General features: G+C 44.8%; 1 protein-coding gene across 1 annotated transcript in view; it reads right to left on the bottom strand.

The window, feature by feature from the left end:
* The window catches only part of GRIN2C (glutamate ionotropic receptor NMDA type subunit 2C), a 113,967-nt gene extending 93,364 nt beyond the window's left edge, over positions 1-20,603 (bottom strand). Inside the window, exon 1 of the mRNA XM_048490440.1 lies at positions 20,474-20,603. The gene's annotated coding sequence lies outside the window, so the exon portion shown is untranslated. The remainder of the gene's footprint in view (positions 1-20,473) is intronic.
* Positions 20,604-20,978: the final 375 nt, after the last annotated feature.

Raw genomic sequence — 20,978 nt, 5'->3', positions numbered from 1 at the left:
ACAAGTGAGTGCCAAGAGACATATTCACCGGTGAGGTCCTCTGTACTATATGGCTGTTTTCTCAAAAGAACCTCTATTTCTGTCCAAATTGCAAGTTCTACATGCAAAGTGGGATGACCATCCAGGAGACTGACTGATCCTTCAGAGGAAACAGAAATGTATCCAAAACCAGCTGAACACATTGTTCTGGATCTTTCTTACCAGGGATCTGTGTGTTTTGATTAGTACTCAGTAGATACCTAATTAACTTCTGTCTTTTACATTCTCAAAGGGCAACCACTGTTTGTTTTTCTATCCAATTAGCCTTTGGGGCATTTTGTATCTTCCTTTGTACCCAACATACCTAATCCAATTATGTTTGCAACACATCTGTTTTGAAACTTTTTCAAACTGCAGACTGGGAATTTCTCTACCATGCTATGGAATATCTTTTCACTCCCCAACTCTTTCTTTTTTTGTACTGACAATCCAGACTGATCAAGAGTTCTAAGGAAGCTTGCTATGTCCATCATCATTTCTGGATCCAATATGTGCCTAATCAGATCAGATACATTTCACTGCAAATCTCCAATGACCTCTCCCAGAGGCTCCTGGTAGATATTAAACTGCATGAAAGACTATCTCCTTGTTGCTCCCTTAAAGAAAAAGGCCACCTGGAGATTTGGGGGTGGAACCTGGGGAGGACAGGGACTTCAGTGAGGTACAATGCCGTTCAGTCCACCCTCCAAAGCATCCATTTTCTCCAAGGAAACTGATCTCTGTAGTCTGGAGAAGAGCTGTAATTCTAGCAGGTCCCTGGGCAGAGGCGTGGCTACCACAGATCAGGGGTGTGTGCATCGCACCAGGTGCGCACCTGGGGGGGGGGGAAATGTATTTGTGATATTTTTAGTGTTTGTCGGTCAGCAGGGAGCGCAGTTTTTAGGATAGTGGCACCAAAATTTCCGGATATCGTCCGGTGACACTCCTGCTGATACCAGCCAAGTTTGGTGGAGTTTGGTTAAGGGGATCCAAAGTTATGGACCCCCAAAGAAGGTGCCCCATCCCCCATTGTTTCAAATGGGAGCTAATAGTAGATGGGGCTACCTTTTGAGGGTCCATAACTTTGGATCCCCAGAACCAAACTTCACTAAACTTAGGTGGTATCATCAGGATAGTCTCCTGCTGATACCAGCCAGGTTTGGTGAAGTTTGGTTTGGAAAGTCCAAAGTTATGGGAGGTATCATCAGGAGAGTCTCCTAAAGATACCCTGAAATTTTGATACTGCTAGCCTAATAACTACGCCCCCTGCAGGCCGAAAACTAAAAAAACTAAAAAAGGCCCCTCCCGTGGCCTTTACATCTGTGCCTCTGCCATCTCGGGATTTGCTGCCCTTCCCTCTCTGAAAGAGGGTGAAATTAGATTGTCGGACGCCATCTTACAAATTAATTTAATTATGCTTTTTAGTCCTTTATCTACTGCTGCTTTTAAAGGTTTTAACTGTTTTTATCTGTATACAATGGTTATCGTTTTGTACACCGCCCAGAGCCCCTAGGGGATGGGGCGGTCTAAAAATCTGAAAAATAAATAAATAAATAAATAAATAAATACAAAAAACACAAACGAAGCGGGTGGGGGGCAGCACCAGACTCCATTTCCCCTAGCTATGCCTCTGTCCCTGGGTCCCACCTGGAGACTGGCATCCCTTTAAATAACAAGCCACTACCAAAACGGCCAGATATTTTTTCTCCATATCCTGAAATTCAAGCACAAAATGCAACTCTGCCTTCTCTGTCCCCACCTGTTTTTAAAGGACCACCCAGCAGTTGTGGGTCCTTTGAACATGCCTTTTTAATTTAGATATGAATTTAGATTTAGATTATTTAGATCTTATTTAGATTTGGATTTATTTATTCAGAAAAACAAAACCATCTTCATGAAGGGCTGCCAACTGCCTTTGGTTACTTCCATGCCATGGAAACTGCCTATTTCTACACACTAAGCCTCTATTGGAAATTGTTATCTGCACACAGTTGCAGAGGCGGAGCTACCAGGGGGCCGGTGGGGGTGCACGTTGCACCAGGTGCATGCCTGGGGGGTGGACAATCTCCCTGTGGCACCCCACTCCCCTGCCCCCCCCCCAAGGCACCCCTCACCCCCACACTTACCTTATTGTAACAGTGCAGGCTGGAGAAGCGGCCTGTTCCCTTCAGACTGAAAACGGCCTGGTGGGAACTACACTTCCAAGGAGACCTTGCGAGCCCCGGGGTCTCATGGGAAGCATAGTTCCCACCAGGCCATTTTCAGCCTGAACGGGGCAGGCCACTTTTCCAGGCTAAACTAAGGGTGTGTGTGTGTGTGTGTGTGTGTGTGTGTGTGTGTGCGTGCGCGCGTGCGTGCGCGTAGGTGGGTGTGGGGCAAGGGGTGGGAGGCAGGACACCGTGGAGGGGGGCGGGGTGGAAAACACAGAGTGTGTACCAGGCACACTCTGGCCCAGCTATGCCTCTGCACAGTTGGCAATCCAGTCTTCCAGTAATGGCAGGTACATTTGACAGCTCTCCAAGAAGGAAAACAGCATGGCTGATCTGGTGTTAAGGATTTGCTTTAAAAGCTGGCTGTCAAACAACAAGGAGAAAACCTCCAAGACAAGACATTTACCTACTGTAGACATGAACCTGCTGCAGAATACTTAATTAACCTCAGTGTAAGGACCTTAGTGGGATACAATGCCATCAAGTTCACCTTCAAAAGCATTAATTTTCTCTAGGGGAAATTATCTCTGTCACCTAGAAATGCGTTATAATTCCAGGAGAGCTTCAGGCCCCACCTGAAGATTGGAAATCCAGCCTCATTATTTCTTCTTTACTTTCCCTGGAAACTCCCATAGTCTCTCCTCTTTTCCTGCTTCCTCTCTCCTTTCCACCCACCATCCAATCTACCTCTATATGTTTCCCTGTCTTCAGCTTTCCCTCATTCCCTCCTCTTGGCAGCCTCTCCTTTAGAAAACTCCACACAGTGCTAGCAGCCAGGCAAGCCCTGTTGTACAATGCAGAACTCACAATGACTCGCAGGAGATGTCTCACTTCCTCTGTATCCCATTTCTTCTCCTGACAATCCCCATAGCCTCACCTTTCCCTGTTTCCACCAACCAACATTTTACCTGCCCCCATCTTCAGTTTTAGTATTTATCTGCTTCATTAACTTCTCAATGGGGACCCAAAGCAGCTTATATCACTCCTCCATTTTATCCTCTTAATAATCTCTGTGAGGTAGGTTGGGTGGAGAACTAACCCAGTGAGCTTTCAAGTCAGAGTGGGGATTCAGACCTGGGTCTCTCAGATCCTGGTCAAAAACTCTAATCACTGAGCCACACTGGCTTTTATGGGGTGATAACTGTTCAACAGCCAGCAGCTGGGCCTGGATGAATTATGCAAGCCATGTGATATTAAGTCTAGGGTTGCCAACTCTCGTTGAGAATTATCTGCAAATTTGAGGCGGGGTGGAGCCTGGGAAGGGGGGGTTGTAGAGGGGAGGACCTTTGCAGAATATAATGCCTTAGAGTTCGCCCTCCAAAGTAACCATTTTCTCAAGGAATACTGATCTCCCTTGTCTCTGGAGATTATCTGTAACCCCAGGAGATTTTCAGCCACTATGTGGAGGCTGGAAACCCTACATTAAGTCACCCAGTGGTTGCCACCAGGCCTAGTCCCCAAAACTTTTCCCTTAGCCAAAGAAAAAGACCTTTAAAAGCTTCTGTATAATTGTTTAAGTGTTTATTGAATATTAGAGACACTGGTACAATAATACTAGTAGCCATACAGGTGCTTGCTTGGATTGTTAACCTCTGAGCGACCTACCCCACTTTTATTATGGTTCTCCTGGAATTACAACTGATATCCAGACTGCAGAGATCAGTTCGACTGGAAAAAAAGACTGCTTTGGCGGGTAGACTTTATGGTAGTATACCCCAGTTCCTCCCTTCCTTAAACTCCACCCTCCACTCCCAAATATGCAGGAGTTTCCAAACCCAGAGTTGGCAGCCTACCTTTCGTGCTTGAAGTACAGCCTCTTGTTAGTAGAAATTACTGACACTCCACTCTTTGAGTCCTTCAGTGGAGAAAGGCAGATAAACAGTGCTCCAAATAAATACAGTTGTAACACAAAGAGAAACTGTCAGAAAACTGATTCTGCAATCAGGACATACAGTGATAGACTTTATAACTTACAACCCCATCCAAAGAGAAGGAGCTGAATTCACTGCTGGAGGTGGCATGTGGCTGCACCCGTGAGTTTGCCCTTCCTGGGGCACTTGCCCTAGCAGAGGGGCAGAAGATCCAATTGTGGGTGGCCGCCACAGGCCTCCAAGGCACTTGAATGTGGTGCAGACCACAGCGCCAGCCTTCTAGCACCCCCACAGTGTCTGGGGCTTTGGACTGAAGGCCACTAAGCCCAGTGGAGGCTTTCCAGTGGCCCAGAGGCTTTTTTGTGCTTTTTGCCTCCTGACACCACTAGGAAGCCCCCTTGGGAATGGTGGGGTGGAGTGGAGCACCTCATCCAGGCACCCAGCCCTTTAGATGGGGCTGCCAGACATGTTCCCTTATACTTAACAGTGTTTGAAGACTTGCCCTGACATCACATGACCTTAGTTCTAGAACAACACTGCACAAGATGTTTTTGTTGCTGTTTGTATTAAGCTGTCTTTTAAACTATTCCTCATTATGGTATACTTTACCAGAGGACCCAGAAATATTGCAGGATATTGTATTATACATTGTATCTATGGCATTGTATCACAGTCATCATAATTTGTCCTATGCCTAAGGAATTTTTATTTTAAGTGTATAGCTGGAATAAAAGAAGAGCTTCTGGAGTTGTGCATATACTTGATAATGGACAGGAGGAGATAGGATTGGGCAGCCTTTTTTAAAAAAAGTGGGGGGAGAAGGATACAGCCCACGAACTGCTGTTTCTTCTGTGTCAACTCAAATGCACAGTAACTTAAGGGCTATAAGCTAGGAGTAGTTATTAGGTCCTAGAAACTCCCTGATCTTCCTAATCCTCAGTACAGGTAAATGGAGAAGGCCCAAATACAAACAGAAGCCCAATTCTAGCTCCCATTGAGGTTCATGGTTAAACTTGGAAGGCCATATAACATCTCACATACATACAAACACACAGCATACATTGAGGACTCCCTATGTACTGTTCCGGCCCGTTAGAGAAAGAATCTTTTACACTCTTGCTGTGAATTTCCAAGTATTTTTAGTCCTGTGATCAATAATTTATAGGGGATCTGGCATCAACTACCTGAGCAAAGGGAAAAAAAACTCAGTCTCTTAAATCTGTGATAGGCCAGTTTTAATTTCTCCTCAAGGACATTTCAAAACATTGTAGGCAAAGCTTTGTCGCCACAGATCTCACATGTTGCTAATGTATCAGAAACTTGGGGTTGGGACACGATGCCGCTCCACAATTGGTCAGGGCTACCTTTGTCTTTTGAATAAACATATTGAGGACTGCACTAGGTACCATAGGTTAGTGTTTATCAAAAACACAGAGTCTTCTGGCATCTTAAAAACGAAGCATAAGCTTTCTTTGTCCACTTCATCAGGTATATTAAATGAAATCTTCATCTTTAGAGATGAATACCAGTATGCACGCACTCATGCATATAGTGAGGCAGAGAGAAATCTTACATTTCATGGCTTGCTAGCAGCACAGTTTTTCAGCATTCCCCCACCCCTGTCATGCGCATGGAAACTGATGTTCACTTCAGCCGATGAAGCGCTACTAGACCATGAAAGACCTAGACTTCTTTTTTATTTTTTTACAAGACTTCTTCTTGACACAAGACTTCTTTTTTACTTTGCTGCAAAAGACTTAACATTGTTACCCCTCTGGAATTAATTTTGTTGGAAAGACATGCCAGTGCTCAAGGCTTCCTAGGACCTTAAGAGTTCTGTCCTCTAATCCTTTCTGTGAAGGCTCTTACTATCATTCTCTGTGTTGCTGGGAATATCCATGGAACCCATTCATGGTAACAGTGTTCCACAATATGCCTTGGTTTTCAAAACAGGTTCTGGGAGACTTGGCTCAAGAGACCCTTAGGACAAATCAAGCATGTGTTTATATCCTACAAGAGTTTGTTTAGGGCCAAAACCCTAAAACTGAATTTTTATAAATGACTTCAGGATAGCCATTAAGACTTGCATGTTTGGCAAAGTTTTACAGAATCTAAATATAAGAAGGGTTTCTTGGTTAGGTTAGCTCAAAGCCGTTCTCATCCTCCACTGCCCTAGTGAACTTGCCTGAAATGACATCTCAATATCTTTATTACTTTGGATCCAACTTAATCCTCTGAAACGAATAACCAGTTCAAAACAAGTACTTCAATAAAAAGGAAGTTCTTTTGCAATGTGGTAAAGATCACATGAATGACCAGATACAAAGGAGGACAGGGGCTTCTGAACCTCCCACAGAATCTCAGGAAGTGCCACTTTTCTCTTCTTCACAGTACTATGCTGTACCTGCTAAAATCCTCTTTTCTGCACCAATGGTCTTCTTCCTTTCCAGATCTGGTACCAACTTACAATTACAAGGATGCAGCACAGGACCTCCTGAGCTGCAGCCACATGGCACAATAGTGTTCTACACCGTTGTTATAGGTACAGGAGATGCATGTGATCTCCTTTCCATGTGGTCACTCTGTTCTCAAATACTGTATTTTCCAGGATGCCTTTGGAGAAGACAACTCAAAGGGATAATTCAGGGAATGCTAATTCTGGCTCTTTGTCAACACTGTAAACCCAAAGGGCAAGGTGAGTAGTTCCTCCTGATCACAGGATTCCTGCAGGACTGCCCTAATGGAGCTGTTGCCATAGGGTTTTTAATTGGGGGGGGGGGGGTACCTGCTGCAATTGTGCAAGGTTTATTAGTGCCCTGAAGTATTGCATTTCAACCACTGGGCATGCAAGGAGTCTGGCCCTGGCTGCCTCAAAGTAATAGCAGATAGGCTAGGTGGTTCCAATTCTGGCAGCCGATGTCACACTGTATAACATAGTAAATGTCCCTGTACGGCCTCTTCGATCAGTTGAGGCCAACCTACTTGTGGTCCCTGGCCCCTCGGTGATGCGGCTGGCCTCCACACGGGCCAGGGTCTTCACGGCTCTGGCCCCGGCCTGGTGGAACGCTCTTCCTCCAACTGTCCGGGCCCTGCGGGACCTTGGTGAGTTCCGCAGGGCCTGTAAGACGGAGCTGTTCCACCGGGCCTTTGGAGGAACCGGCCGCTGATGGTGCCTCCCCCTTTCATGGCCCTCTGCCTCATGGCCCTCTACATCTGGGACCTGCCATTCCTCCCTCTTGGGGCGAGGATTTCAAATACGGAGCAGCTGGATGCCATTTATATTTATTATTGTATTTTTATTGTATTATATTTATTATTGTATTTTATTGTATTTTATTGTATTGTATTTATAAGATTTAGCTTTTACTGTTTTATCGCAGCTTTTAAAGATTTTGCCATTTTATTATGTTTATTGTTGTACACCGCCCGGAGCCCCTCGGGGATAGGGCGGTATAAAAATCTAATAAATAAATAAATTAAATAAATAAATTATGCAAGGTTGTTTTTAATGTAAACTATGTAGTGTAGTTCTTTTAAGTACACTCTGTAGTGATGGAGGCATTGAAAATTTTTAAATAAACAAGTTTAAGATAGTTTTTTTGTTTTTTGTAGTTGACCCAATGTCAGCGGATTACAGACTGTTCAACCAAAAAAGTAGATACTAGAAAAGAAAAACTTAGAAAGCAGAAGTGGCTACGGCCACTTGTCTCGAAAGAGGAACAGGAAAAAAATCCTAATTAACATGTCAGCTAGATTACCTTGTCTTCAGCTTTCAATTCCAAATGACAAGCTCTTTCAGTCACAAATGTCCTGCAAACTGAGGTAATGATTTTAAGGCACTTCTCAATTTGAAGCCTAAAGGCTCTAATTTAAAGGGAATCTGCAGAAACTTACAGCTTTCTTCTTATACCCCTTTTATCATCTCTACAGAGTCAAAAATAATATTATTTATTATCAAGAGAGAAAGAAATGCCATGAGATCCGAATTCAGTAACAAGTGATGAAAATGCTTTGCTGTCCTACTGCAGAAATCAGTATGAAAAGAGAATTTGGGTCTCGGTGGTCAAATATAGTAAGACGGTATTTTGAAGGATTTATGCAAATAATGGCCAGGATCCAAGGATCCTCATGCATGCGTCAGAAAAGGAATTAAAGGATGCTCTGGTGCATCTACACAATTGAATGCGTGCACCACAGCATCCTTTATTTCCTTCACCACCTTCTGCTCTGTCGTATGTTGCTCCAGATGGTTCCCTAATTTGGGGGGAGGGGCTTTTGGGCAGGATAGCATGGGGTCAGGACCAGCTCAGCCCAATAGCCAATGTAAGCAGCTGCCTGAAGTGACAGAATGCACTAGGCACTGGAAGAATCCGAAAAATCCTAGCAGGGTGAAAACAATTACTTGCCTTTCCCCTGACCCTTGAGGTTTGTTTATTTATTTAAATACTATTATCCCATTCTTCTGTCACACAAACAGCTCAGAGAAGTATCTGACCAACATAAAAACAGCAGTTCAAGCAACAATATCTATAAAGACACGGAAAGGCAGACAAGGATAATACTCTGCTTTCTGCTGCTTTAACCACCCTCAGATGCCTTCTGAAGTGGTTCGGCTTTGTACCATAAGGGAAGGGGCCCTTCTGAGAACCTCTTGAAGGCTGCTCCACAACATGGAAACAACCACAATGTAAGCTTGAGGCTGGGAAGTATCTATTCTAACATATCTGCGGAGGGGACTGATAAAAAACTCTGCTTGGCCAAGCAGCCTTGCCTCATATGGAAAGATTCATACACACAGAGAGAATTCTTCAAGCCTATGGGTCCACAGGCTATGAAAGGCTTCAAATCAGTACTTTGAATTGAAATGGGAAACAAACAGGCAGCCAGTGTGATGTGTACAAAGTGACTGACCCGCGACAGTAGTGAAGCTGCTGCATTTTGGACCAACGGAATGTTCTGGTTTGCTTTCAAGGGTCTCAGTAGTCTTGCCCCAAGATTACTGTATCAAGGGTCAGCGCAACTAGACTGCAAAGAATTTCCATGCTGGGAGAAAACATCAGTTTAATTATCTCCTCCCTTCAACAGAAAGGCTGGATCTGAAGACAAACACAAGGTTTTTTAACAGTGTCGGTGGTGAGAAAGAGTCACCTGATCTATAGTGGGCACCCCATGGTTCAAACAGCCTAACCCAAGTTCACCAAAGTGACAAGGAAGGTGAACAGAAAGAGATACTAACAGAGGAAATTGGGCGAGTCAAAAAAAAGGGGATGCTTAATTTCCTGTTTCAGTTTTACTCTGCAAATGTTTTCTGAGACCATTCTCCATGCCCCTGCCTTTTATGGTTCACTTGGTTTCAGAGCTTTGGTGGAGGAAAAGAAATGATTTAAAGTGTATTTGCAGAGAAGAAACAGGAGGCAGGGAAATCACAAAGCACCAGCACTAAGAGATAGCTCATGGCATCAGTGATGATGGGAACTGGTTAGCTGTACACCTCTTTCTGCATCACCCTGCCTGGGTCCAAGATGGTAGCCCAGCTCTGCTCACTCCTGGGCTGTTTTAACATCCCACCCTGCCATGTGATAGATATCACAATGGTGATAGGTGTAGGTGTACCTGTCGCCTCCTCTCAAATGGTTGACTGCCATGTCCAAGACAAGGGCCATTATGCTTGGGCCTATCTGGTGGGAGTACAAGAGGAGCTGACTTGCAAACTCACACCTGTCTTTTTCACCACTCGCCTAATCCAACCAAACAGCCACTCAACTCAAACCCAACTGGGGCAGCCAGAGGAGAGGCAATGAGCAAGCCAATGCAGACTCTACCATTAGAAGGGGGGAAATGGAGTTGGGAATCTTGTGTGTGGCTTTTAAAGTCAGTTTCTGGACCAGAACCAGAAACCTAAGAAATGGAGCTCATCTTAAACCAGAAAGAAACATAATGTGATAATAGTATAATTTCCTTGAACACATCAAATATGGCACATAATCTGTGTACAGTTGTACCTACTCTGCAGGCATAGCTGGGTTAATGATCATACTTTTTATCCAGAGAGATAAAGAGATTTCTAGTCAAACTTTTAACATCCTCACAATGCCAGGAATTACTTGGCAATGCCATGACAGTTCAACTGATATACAACTGATATTGATGTATAATGTAGATATATTTTCTGGGTGTCTGTATGCTGTTGGGGAGATATAAAGACTTTAAAGTGCCTGCTTTGGCATCTGAATTTTGTTGAGATCACACATGGATTCAATATTCTTGTGCTGGTTGTAAACAGAAAGGTCAACATAGTTAAAAGATCTCATTCAACTTTTTGACATTGAACCCTGGTTCCAATCCAGCAAAGCAATTACGCATGTGCCCAAAGTAAGCACAGACTTCAATGGGATTATTCAAAGGCATAATGTTAATGATCATACTTGAGTGCTTTGCTGGGATGGGGCCAGAGAGTTCACCTTTTTGCTCATCTCCATCCCTGTATCTGATCCACCTTAACTTGAAATAAAGGTAAGTACTGACAGATAAAGTCCACGGATCAATGCACATTCACACTATGGCTAGAATGTGCTGCGTGCTGAACATCTGAACACCAAGCCCTACCACCAAATGCCAGGCACAGGATCGGAGAAGGAAGTCACCATTTCTCAAGGAGCATCAAAACAGCTTGCAAACTCCTCTCCCCCACATGCAACGAACACCCTGTGAGGTGGGTGGGGCTGAGAGAGTTCTGAAGAACTGTGACTAGCCCAAGGTCACCCAGCAGGCTTAGTGCACAGGAGCAGGGAAACAAATCCAGTTCACCAAAGAAGAGTTCGCCACTCGTGTGGAGGAATAGGAAGAAGAAGAGGAGTTTGGATTTATATCCCCCCTTTCTCTCCTGTAGGAAACTCAAAGGGACTTACAATCTCCTTGCCCTTCCCCCCTCACAATAAACACCCTGTGAGGTGGGTGGGGCTGAGAGAGCTCCGGAAAGCTGTGACTAGCCCAAGGTCACCCAGCTGGCATGTGTGGGAGTGCACACCCAGTTCTCCAGATTAGAGTCCACCACTCTTAACCACTATACCCAGGGCCAGAGCAAGAGGGAACTGCGCCCAGGGCACACGTGCGAACTGCACACCGGCCATGCTCCTGCCTGCTCCAGAATGCCTACGCCCCCGCACTGGCACGTGCCTGCATGCGCAACCCCCCCCCCTTGGCACTACGCCACTGACTATACCACATTGACTGTCAGTACAAAATGAAAAACTGAGGTCAACATCATACGAGTGACTTCTGCTGAAATTCAGCCAGGACCCTTTACTATTCTTAAAGAGATCTATGAGAACCTTTAATGACAATATGTGGTTAGAATCTGACATAAAGATGATACATGGATTCTGACTCAGGAGCACAAACTATATTACTTAGCTGGAACACCTTGAGCTGGCATCATAATATCACAGACATTCCAGATCTCACTGGTATCTCCTGCCTTGTTCAGAACACGCACTCCTGTAATGTCTTGATTTTGAAAATTATAATTCCCCCCCACATACACACAAAAAAATCTTTTTGCTAAGAAGCAATTTCATTATAAACTTACATTCCTTTTACTACCTTAACTGCCATGTTCCCCTCCCAAAGTCCTGGAAATTTACTGTGTCATTATAAGCCAAGTTACACCCTACACCATTCTAAGCTCATTAACTTCTGTAGATTTAGAAAGGTGTAACACAGAGCATTCTATTGTAGAGATACCTTTAAAATCCTCTGGAACAAGAGTGCAAAGAAGTGTGGCTTGCCTAGAAGTATGATATTGTGCTATATGCACTGTATAGTCTGGATGACAAGCAACCAAAGAAGATATTTCATTTTCACTGAAAACAAACCAGTGGTACCTACATTAGGTGATCTTCAACAGCACCTAGAACTAAAGGAAGAAGGAAGGACACTAAGTAGGCAATTGTTCCCAGTTTCCAATAACCTAAAGGGGGGGGAAATGGATTGTTTCCAGACAAAGGCCTCTTCCGCACATGCAGAATAATGCACATTCAATCAACTTTCACAATTGTTGGAAAGTGGATTTTGCTATTCGGCACAGTAAAATCCAGCTTCAAAGTGCATTGAAAGTGGATTGAAAGTGCATTATTCTGCATGTGGGAAGGGGCCTAAATCTGACCCTAGCACAAGGTTGCACTATGTATGTTCACAAAATAAAACAGAAAAGCTGATGGTTGATTGGTAAACAGGAGCTGAAGTGGTTTCTGGACCAATCAGAGTGAATTATTCTCTTACAGGACATCCTTTGTCTCTTTCGTTTGGTCCAAAGTAGATATCCCAGAAAATATCTGAAATGTCTGAATATGGAAAATCAAATAGGCATGAATGACATTTTTACGTGGTGATCCTTATCTGATTCATACAGAAAACATGCATTGACTATGAAATAATCTACATGTTCGGATAACTGAGATTTAATTAATGGAGGTATAATTACACATGAAGCTTAAATTAATCCAGAACAGTCCTCTTTGGATAAAGCTCAGGACCATTACTATAAACTCTTGAAAGCACATCCTGAGCAGAAGGATGTCTACTTTCTTCATCTTGGTTAACGTCCATCATCAACTACTCTACTCCTTTCAGTCAACAGTGATTCAATTAACAAAAACACAGCATGAAAATCAGCCTAGGGCAGGGGTAGGGAACCTGCGGCTCAAGAGCCGCATGCGGCTCTTCTGCCCTTGCACTTTGGCTCCACGAGCCGAGCCGCCGGCCCCATCCTTGCCCTCCCTACAGGCAGCAGGGCGGGCGCACCAACTGCCCGCAATCGGCTGGGCCGTGCTGCGGGCTTCCCCTCTCGCCCGCCCCGTTGGAGCAGGGTGGGCACTTTCCCAGCGGCCGGCAAGGCCGAGCCACCGGCTTCATCCTTGCCTGCCCTGCAGGCAGCAGGGCGGGCGCATCCATGCGCTTCTCAGAATGAGCGGAGCAACAGGTAAAAAAACCCCCAATATATATAGTGTTATCTTTATTTTAAATGTCAAAAATTATTTGCGGCTCCAAGTGTTTTCTTTTCCAATGGAAAACGGGTCCAAATGGCTCTTTGAGTGTTAAAGGTTCCCTACCCCTGGCCTAGGGTGATCACCTAGCATAGAGACTTGTGACATGTGGCATATGTTCTGAAAGCTACCTTCAAAAGTCGAACCAGACCAGAACTTGTTTTGCTTCAGAGAACTATTCAGATTAGTTACTCTTTAAGAAACTGACTACAACTAAATCAGCCTACCTGGTTTAGTTAGCCAGAGAATCCATTTGTTCTAATTTTTCAGCTTTACAGTGGGTGTAGTCACCCCAACAGTCCAAACAAAGTCATTCCCTTTTAGAGCAGCTATCCTCAATCAAGTCTCATAACAGTCTACAGAACCCCAGTTCTAGTATCGAAAAAAACCTTTCTGTCTTGCCAATCATTCCAGCAAATAAACAGAGTAGAACACCAAGGGGACATTCTTCATCACACAGCAGTTCTAAACCTGAACTCCTCTGCAATGTAAGATTTGCCTATTGAGCTAGCTAGAGGTGAAGAGCCACTTGAGTGGCTCTATCCAATCCGGGTTGAGAAGGCCAGCGGAAAACTAGTGGTGCATACAATACAGAAGAGCCTCTAGTAAAGTCTATAATGCTGTGTCAAGGCTTTCCAAGTTCATGGAGACAGTGCCCACTGTAAACCTCAGCCCCATAATTGTGGAACAATAGCCCCACAGAGGTGCACTTGGCCTCCTAACTTTCAGTCTTCAGCAGGCAGTTGACAATAGTTTAATTAAGCACTTTCTTTGACTATTCAGTTTTTATTTAGTGGTAGTCCTAACTGAGGTTTTAAATTGTGATCTTTTGGCTGCTTTTATCATTGTTGACTTCCACAAGGCAGCTAATTAATGTTCTAAAAAATAAGCGTCACTGGACATCCCCCCCACCAACCCCCGCTACATACATAGCCAAAATACATCACTCAATAGCAGCTGACTTTGGATGTGAGGATGAACTGGAAAGAAGACCAGGTCATTCTTAGTTCCTCTCCTGTAAAATAGGAAACAAGTAGGCAGACAAGGTTGTTGTGAAAATCATGTCTGGGCTACACATGTGGCAACATGAGGAAGTAGTAGATTTCTGAGATTGTGGAGTTGGGAGGAAATCCCGTTCCCGAATGATCCCCATGTTTGTTTTTTAATCCTCCCAGCAAATAAAAAAATAGTGTTCGGAGAGAGATTCTATATTCCTTTGCATTTCTCCCCATGGGGAAGGGGTTTTGTTACACAGTGGAACATTTAAAAATGGCTCCTCCCACTTGCAGTGTGAAGTGGTACTGTTCATGCTATCACCTCAGGACATTATCAATCCATTCCTGCCTAAGTCTGCTCTGCTGTATATGGAAAGTAAGGATAGTTGAGTGGTTAAAGCCAGTGTAGTTGTACAGAACTGAAAAGTATTATGGCATTGTGTGTATGGGCGGGGGGAGGGGAGAGGCAAGACTTTTATTTCCTCTGGCTACTGTGAGCTTTTGTCTGCGATAACCTGCCTATGACAAGTTAGTGATTTTTCCCCCCAAAGTCAGGTCCAGTTTCACATAGATACTGAAGTCTCATTGGTTTTAGAAGGACCCGATGCCATCTTAAGGATACTTTCCTGGGAGTAAACCCCCTCAAATAAAATGAGACTTTCTCCTCAGCAGGCCTGATTAACATTGCTCCCTGATCTGCCAAACCAGAATTCCTCTGTGCTTTGGAAACTGCTCAGCTCCCATGTGTGAAGAAGATGGTTCTATTTTACTGCTTACACATGAAGAAGGAAACCATTACCAACTACAGACTCTTGCAGCACGTACACCTATCAAAACAGACACTAAGCATGCATCACACTCAATGAGCTACATGCAAGCTGTACATGAACTGACTGCTATGTAAGAAATGGATCTCATGTGAAATAGACCATTATAGTTGCTGTTCTGTTAACATGGACCATTATAATTGTGTTCTGTTAACATCCTTTATCAAGTAGTGGGAGAGGGAATTTTAGAGCAAGCTTATCCAGTGCTTGTGAAGTGGTGTGGACAGGACTAAAGCTCACAGGTGATAAATTATCCCACTGATAGACAAAAGACAAACTCAGGAATGGAATTAGTACTTCCAAAGTAGATAGGGAAGGTATTTCTTCCCATCAGCCAGCCTGCCTGTTTAATGGAATGCACACAACGAGGACAGACAAAAGGGTAGATTCCCATCATTATAGAAAATACACCTATTTTTCGCTGGTGCATTAACTTGCTTGAATGCCATTATGAGCTAGAGGAAAACACAACTAAAACAATAATAAGATTGTGAATAGGTCATTGTGTTCACTCCAGGTTTTCACCTGTCCATATTCGGCATTATCAAATGTCCCTTAAGAAAAGACCAAATGTAGGTTGTTCACATGAGATCAAGGAAAACAGCAACCTGTTTACTGAAGCATTCTGCTAGGAGCGCCCCATGCCACCAACTGGGATTTATGTCCTTAGAACATTCAAAACACTGAAAAAGTAACCTGTGCTTTAATTAAGTCTTCAGGAAGATGACAATGAGTGTAAACAGAGTTGTTTTTTTCTTTAGCTACCTGAATTTGTTGTTAAATTTGAGTAATAACAAGTATGTGCCATTATATCATTATCTGAAAAAAAGCTGCAACAGGGAAAATGGAAAAACCAGGAGCTGCAGACTGTAAAACTGGTTGTGTGTCCACACACAAAAATAACTTTGGGCAAAATGAAACTTAAAGATGCATTCCTAAAGTCACATATATAGTCAATATCTTAGGCTGATTTAAACCTAATCTAAAACTAAGATCAAGCTGTTTGCTTGTTCTTGCACCTGGATGACTTTACCCTATTTGAATGTGATTTAAATCTGAGCACAGAAAGTTATTTAGAACTCTGAGGCTCCAACTGTGTTTAACTCAAAGATGCTCTACTGATATGCCAACAAAGTGGATAATACTCTAAAAAACAGAAAATTAGTAGTAGCATTGGATTTTTCCTTAAATCAGATTCTTTTAAAATTAACATAAGCATCTCATTTTTAAAGGAAAAACTGAGTTTACTACTAACATTTTAAATTTAAATTCCTCAAAATTGAATCTATCAATATATTAAGTTAGAGGCTACGTTTGTATGTAATAGAAAACTACTGAGAAATGTTCAGCTTCTGGGATTAAGGATTGCAAATAACACATTCTGCCATGTACAGTATTTGTTATTGTGAGTGACATAGAGACTAGGCAAGTCATCACAGGTATTCAATACTGGTGACACCATCCTATAACTAACCAGGACCATCCATTGCATCATCCAAATTATCTTTTTATTCCTATGCCATGACCGCCAACCAAGTAGCTGGGATATTAACTTTCCAACTGACCACTTACCAAAAACTGCCAGCCCTTGTTTCTGGAAACCTCTGGATAAGTAGTTGTCTGATTTATGCATCTCAACTCAGAAGTAAGCCCCGCTTTGTTCAATAGGACTTACTTCCAAATAAATTTTCATAAGCTTTCACTTTCAAGGATGTGATCATGCTAAGTATCCTTGCAGAGAACACCAACCACAAATCTGTCTCTTGCCTCTAAGCAGATATATTTCTGCAGCGCAAAAGGCATATGGGCTGTGTGGCTAACAGTGCAATCCTATGTAGAGTTACTTTGGTTTATGCCCACTCTCCATAGAACTGCATAGCAATAATGTCGGTTTACGTTCGCAGGCTGTCGAAAAGTTCCATTTATTTGCCACACAATGTGTCTTAATTGCTACTGCCAATCAGTATGCATAGTTATGCTGAAAATCCGTGCATTTCAAAATCCAAACTTGATTAATAATCAATGATGCAAATTGCCTCTGTTTAAATCAATCCACTTTGAGTGCTGAGTGACACAAGCACTGTCAAAAAAAGAGGCAGCCTGTGAAGGAAGCTTTTAAGAGGAAAAGCAGCAGGCAGGTGGATGCCTGAGCCGCAGTTCAGTTCAGGAGGATCGGAAATCCCTGGGTCCATTTCCCTCCTTGCTAGCCACTGAAGAGCCATGGCAGGTGGCTCCAACAACACACAGTCAATTCTGCCAGTTCCTTCCTTCTCCAGTGAAATACAAGTGTGTGTGTTGTGTGTGTGTGGGGGGGGGGGGGGTTGAACTGACATTGTTTCCCAGGCCTGCATGTTCTGTATGTTGCAAATCATTTTTCCCCTGATGGTACTTTTCAAAAGTGTATTAAAAAGAGAGAGGAAATATAACCTCTTTAATCCATATTTCCTAAAGCCCTCTAAATAAGCATCACATAAGTACTTATTTAGGGAAATTATTTAAAAGGGAGATTATCAGCCGAATGGATTGGGCAGCCAGTGCTGCTATGTTTAGTGTGGCCAGTCTGAAATAGTCCAGACCCTGGGACAAGGCAGAATATATTCAAGTACTTTTGTACTTTTCAAGTATGGATGAACATTTGCTAATATTTCCCTTCCCAAATAACGAAGATGTTCTTATGTTCTTAAGATGATGGTCCCAGTTCTGGTGCCATGGAAATTAGAGGGGAAGTTAGATACAAGCACTTAACATTTATGAGGCAGCCAGAAAATGAAGAGTTCTGGATACTTTTTATTATCAGAACCCAAGATTTGTCTTCTAAAAGTGTTGATTACATTTTGGGAACCCAGCAACCTGTTCTGGTATGTCTGGCAGTATTTCTTTTTCCAATAAAAAGCATCAGACCATGTACCTTTGCCAACGTCCTGCATGCAAAGTATGGTTTGAGGAGGGTAATTTATGAGCATGTTGTGATTTGTTTAAAAAGCATCTCTGTTAGCAACCATAATGTTACTCGTGCTGTTGTAAAAATTTCATGTGTCATTCTATCAAGGTGTAGAATGCAGGGCGTATCTAGGGAAAATGTAGCCCAATACAAAATCTGAGTTCATCCCCCCCCCCCACCCCATATGGCCAGCCACCCTCCCCCACCATGAACAAACAACTTTTTTGCACCACGTCATCAGGGAAGGAGGAAGGTGTGGGGGTAATTTTTCACCCCCCGTGTGACTAACTGGCCACAGCCCAGGGACATTTGATCCTATGTCCCTGTGGGCGGTACGCCCCTGGTAGCATGGACTGGCAAAGATTGCAAAGAAAGAAGGATAGGAGAAAAGGAAACCAACAGTGCAGTCCTAAACATATTTATGCAGAAGAAAGTTGCTACAGAAATAACTCCTGAACATTGAAATGAATGGGAGTTGTGCCCCTCTGAAAGTGATAGCTGTTCAGCTAGCCATTTCATGCTTTTGTCTTCTGCAATGTCCATTTCAGCCCAGACAGATGGCCATCTTCTCCCAATAGGCCCCTCCAGATTCTTTCTTACCAGCCTTTATTCCGTCATGGAACTCATGCAGTTCCATGGAATTTTTCCCAGGGCTACTTTACTCTCTTAGGGCTGCTATGTTAATATGCCTTCCAATCCTACTCTAGGACTTCATATAGGTCAGTCACAGTCCTTTGTGGAAATTCCTCTGTGGCCTGAGGAACAAACAGAATTCCTTACAGCATTTAAATATTTGTTCAGGGCCAGCTTAAACTTTGTCATTTTAAGTCCCACTGATTTCAGTGGGAGAGATTTGAGAGTGTTATGTTTTTCACTCCCCCACTAAAAAAGAATGGGGCTTAACTGCTTCACTTTGTAGTCATGATCAAACCACCATTTCACTATAAAACTCTGTGTTCAAGGGCACCTTAACGACTAACACAATTTATTCCAAGAAAAGCTTCGGTAAGTCAGAGTTCACTTTATCAGGGGCACTGAAGTGAGCATCTAGTGGGTTAACGCTTACATAGTCATAACGGAAAAGCAAGCATGGGCAGGGAGATTATCAGTGTAGTCTTTCCTGACCGCAAGCCCCATCGAATAGATAGACCTGAGTAGGATTCTCAGTACAGCTGCTTCAGTGTCAACGGTCTGTGAGTGGGAGAGCTAACTTTATCAGATGCATTAGAGTACCTATCCCTCATAGTCACCGTGGAAAGGGGAATGTGACAAAGAGATGTCACATCAACCCCTCTCCCCCACTAGTCTCTGAGCTACCACTGGTCTGCTATTTCATTTTATCATCTAGAAAAGAACTACCGTATAAGACATGAGGCAGAGTTGCGGAGATTTATGCCTGCAAAATGCAAAAGAGAATTCAAAGGGTGAAAAGGCGGAAGGCGGGCAACCCCCATTCCTCAAACCAGTGGTGGGATTCAGCCGGTTCGCACCACTTCGGCAGAACCAGTTGTTAAAATGGTGCTTGCAAACAACCAGTTGTTAAATTATTTGAATCCCACCTCCGGAACCGGTTGTTGAATTATTTGAATCCCACCACTGCCTCAAACCTACTTCTGTCTTCACTTGGATGAGTGACAAGGATGGCTAAGCAAGGGAGATAGAGGGTGAAGCTACTGGACATTGCACCTCCCACCACTACCACCACTGTCCTCCCTTTTCTGTACTGCCACCTGCCCTCCCCCCCAGATGTCTTTCTCCATCACTCCATCTGGCCTTTGCCAGTTCTACCAACTAGGGTGGAGGGAGGTCCACGGAAGAGGGTGAACGTCCCTCTCCCCCTCTTTCCCCGCGCCATCTCTCTGAGGGGAAGATAAATATTATCACGAGGACGTCCTTTCCCTTCCCAGTTAGTTCCTCCGGCAGCAACAGTTGGAGACAAAAATAAAGCATTATCAATACCGATTGAGAACGCAGAACCAGAGACATTTGGAGAGCAAGGCCAGAAGCGGGGAAGCAATAAAAAACATTTGTCACCGGGACAGGCTTCCCTCCCTGCGGGGCTCAAGCTCAGACAGGCACAAAAAGAGGAGGGGGAGGGGGGAAGCGAGCGCAGCTTTGAAAGGTCGCCTCTGGATTAACCCAAAATGCATGCAAAGTGTCCTGCCTCATGCGATGTTACGCAAGGTGCCAGATCGGGATGTAAATACTGACACTCGGAGATTAAAAAGATGAAGACATGCGAGCGCAGACCGGGCTTCGCCCCTCTTCGGATTGCACCGAAAGGCACCCTAACGTGACCCGCGGGGGAGATCGCGGCTAATCTCGTGCTCCGGGACGAGCGGGGCGAGGGGCTGGAGGAGCGGGGCTAGGAGGTGACCCCAAGGGCGGACCGGGGGGGCGAGGGGTGCCGGGCCTTTCTCAAAAGTTCTGCGTTGGGGTTTCCGAAGTTGGAGACGCGCTTCTGAGATGGGATCTGGGACAAGAGACGGCGCCGGTCACGTCCGCGCTGCTGGGGTTCCTCGCGAGCAAGAGGCGCAGGAGGTAACGCGGCGGGCTGGCTTACTTACTAGCAGCGGGCGAGCGCTGTGGCGGGCTGCATCCCCGGCTGTCTCGCTCCCGGCACGAAGGTGATCTTGGCGGCTCCCCGGCAAGGAGACACGAGCGCGCCCCGGCGCAACTCCTTCGGGCGGGCAGGGCTGGCGGCGGCTGCTGCTGCTGCTGTCAGAAGCGCGTCCTTCACAGGGGGGCCGGCGGGATCCCGAGCGCCGGGCAGGGCGGAGGCGGCTCCCGCCTGGGCTCCTCGGTGGGGAATAAACGCCCGGGGCGGAGGCTGCCCGCTCGGGATGCCAGCAAGTGTCGCCTCCTCCCCCCGCCCTTCTTCATCTTCCTCCTCCTCACTCGCTCACTCTTCCCTCTGGCCGGCCCAGGTGGAGGAGGCGGGCGGGCTGACGGGCGGACGGGCGGGCGGCGCAGCGCCCCGGCGGCCAGATGTCTTCGGCTTTGCGCGGGGCCGCCTGGGCTGCCATCCCCTCCCCTCCGCTGCCGTCCTGCCACTTGGCGCCGAGGCTGCCG

The sequence above is a fragment of the Sphaerodactylus townsendi genome, linkage group LG03, assembly GCF_021028975.2.
Source record: "Sphaerodactylus townsendi isolate TG3544 linkage group LG03, MPM_Stown_v2.3, whole genome shotgun sequence".
NCBI classification, from domain to species: Eukaryota; Metazoa; Chordata; class Lepidosauria; order Squamata; family Sphaerodactylidae; genus Sphaerodactylus; species Sphaerodactylus townsendi.
This window is presented reverse-complemented; position numbering and strand designations above follow the sequence as displayed.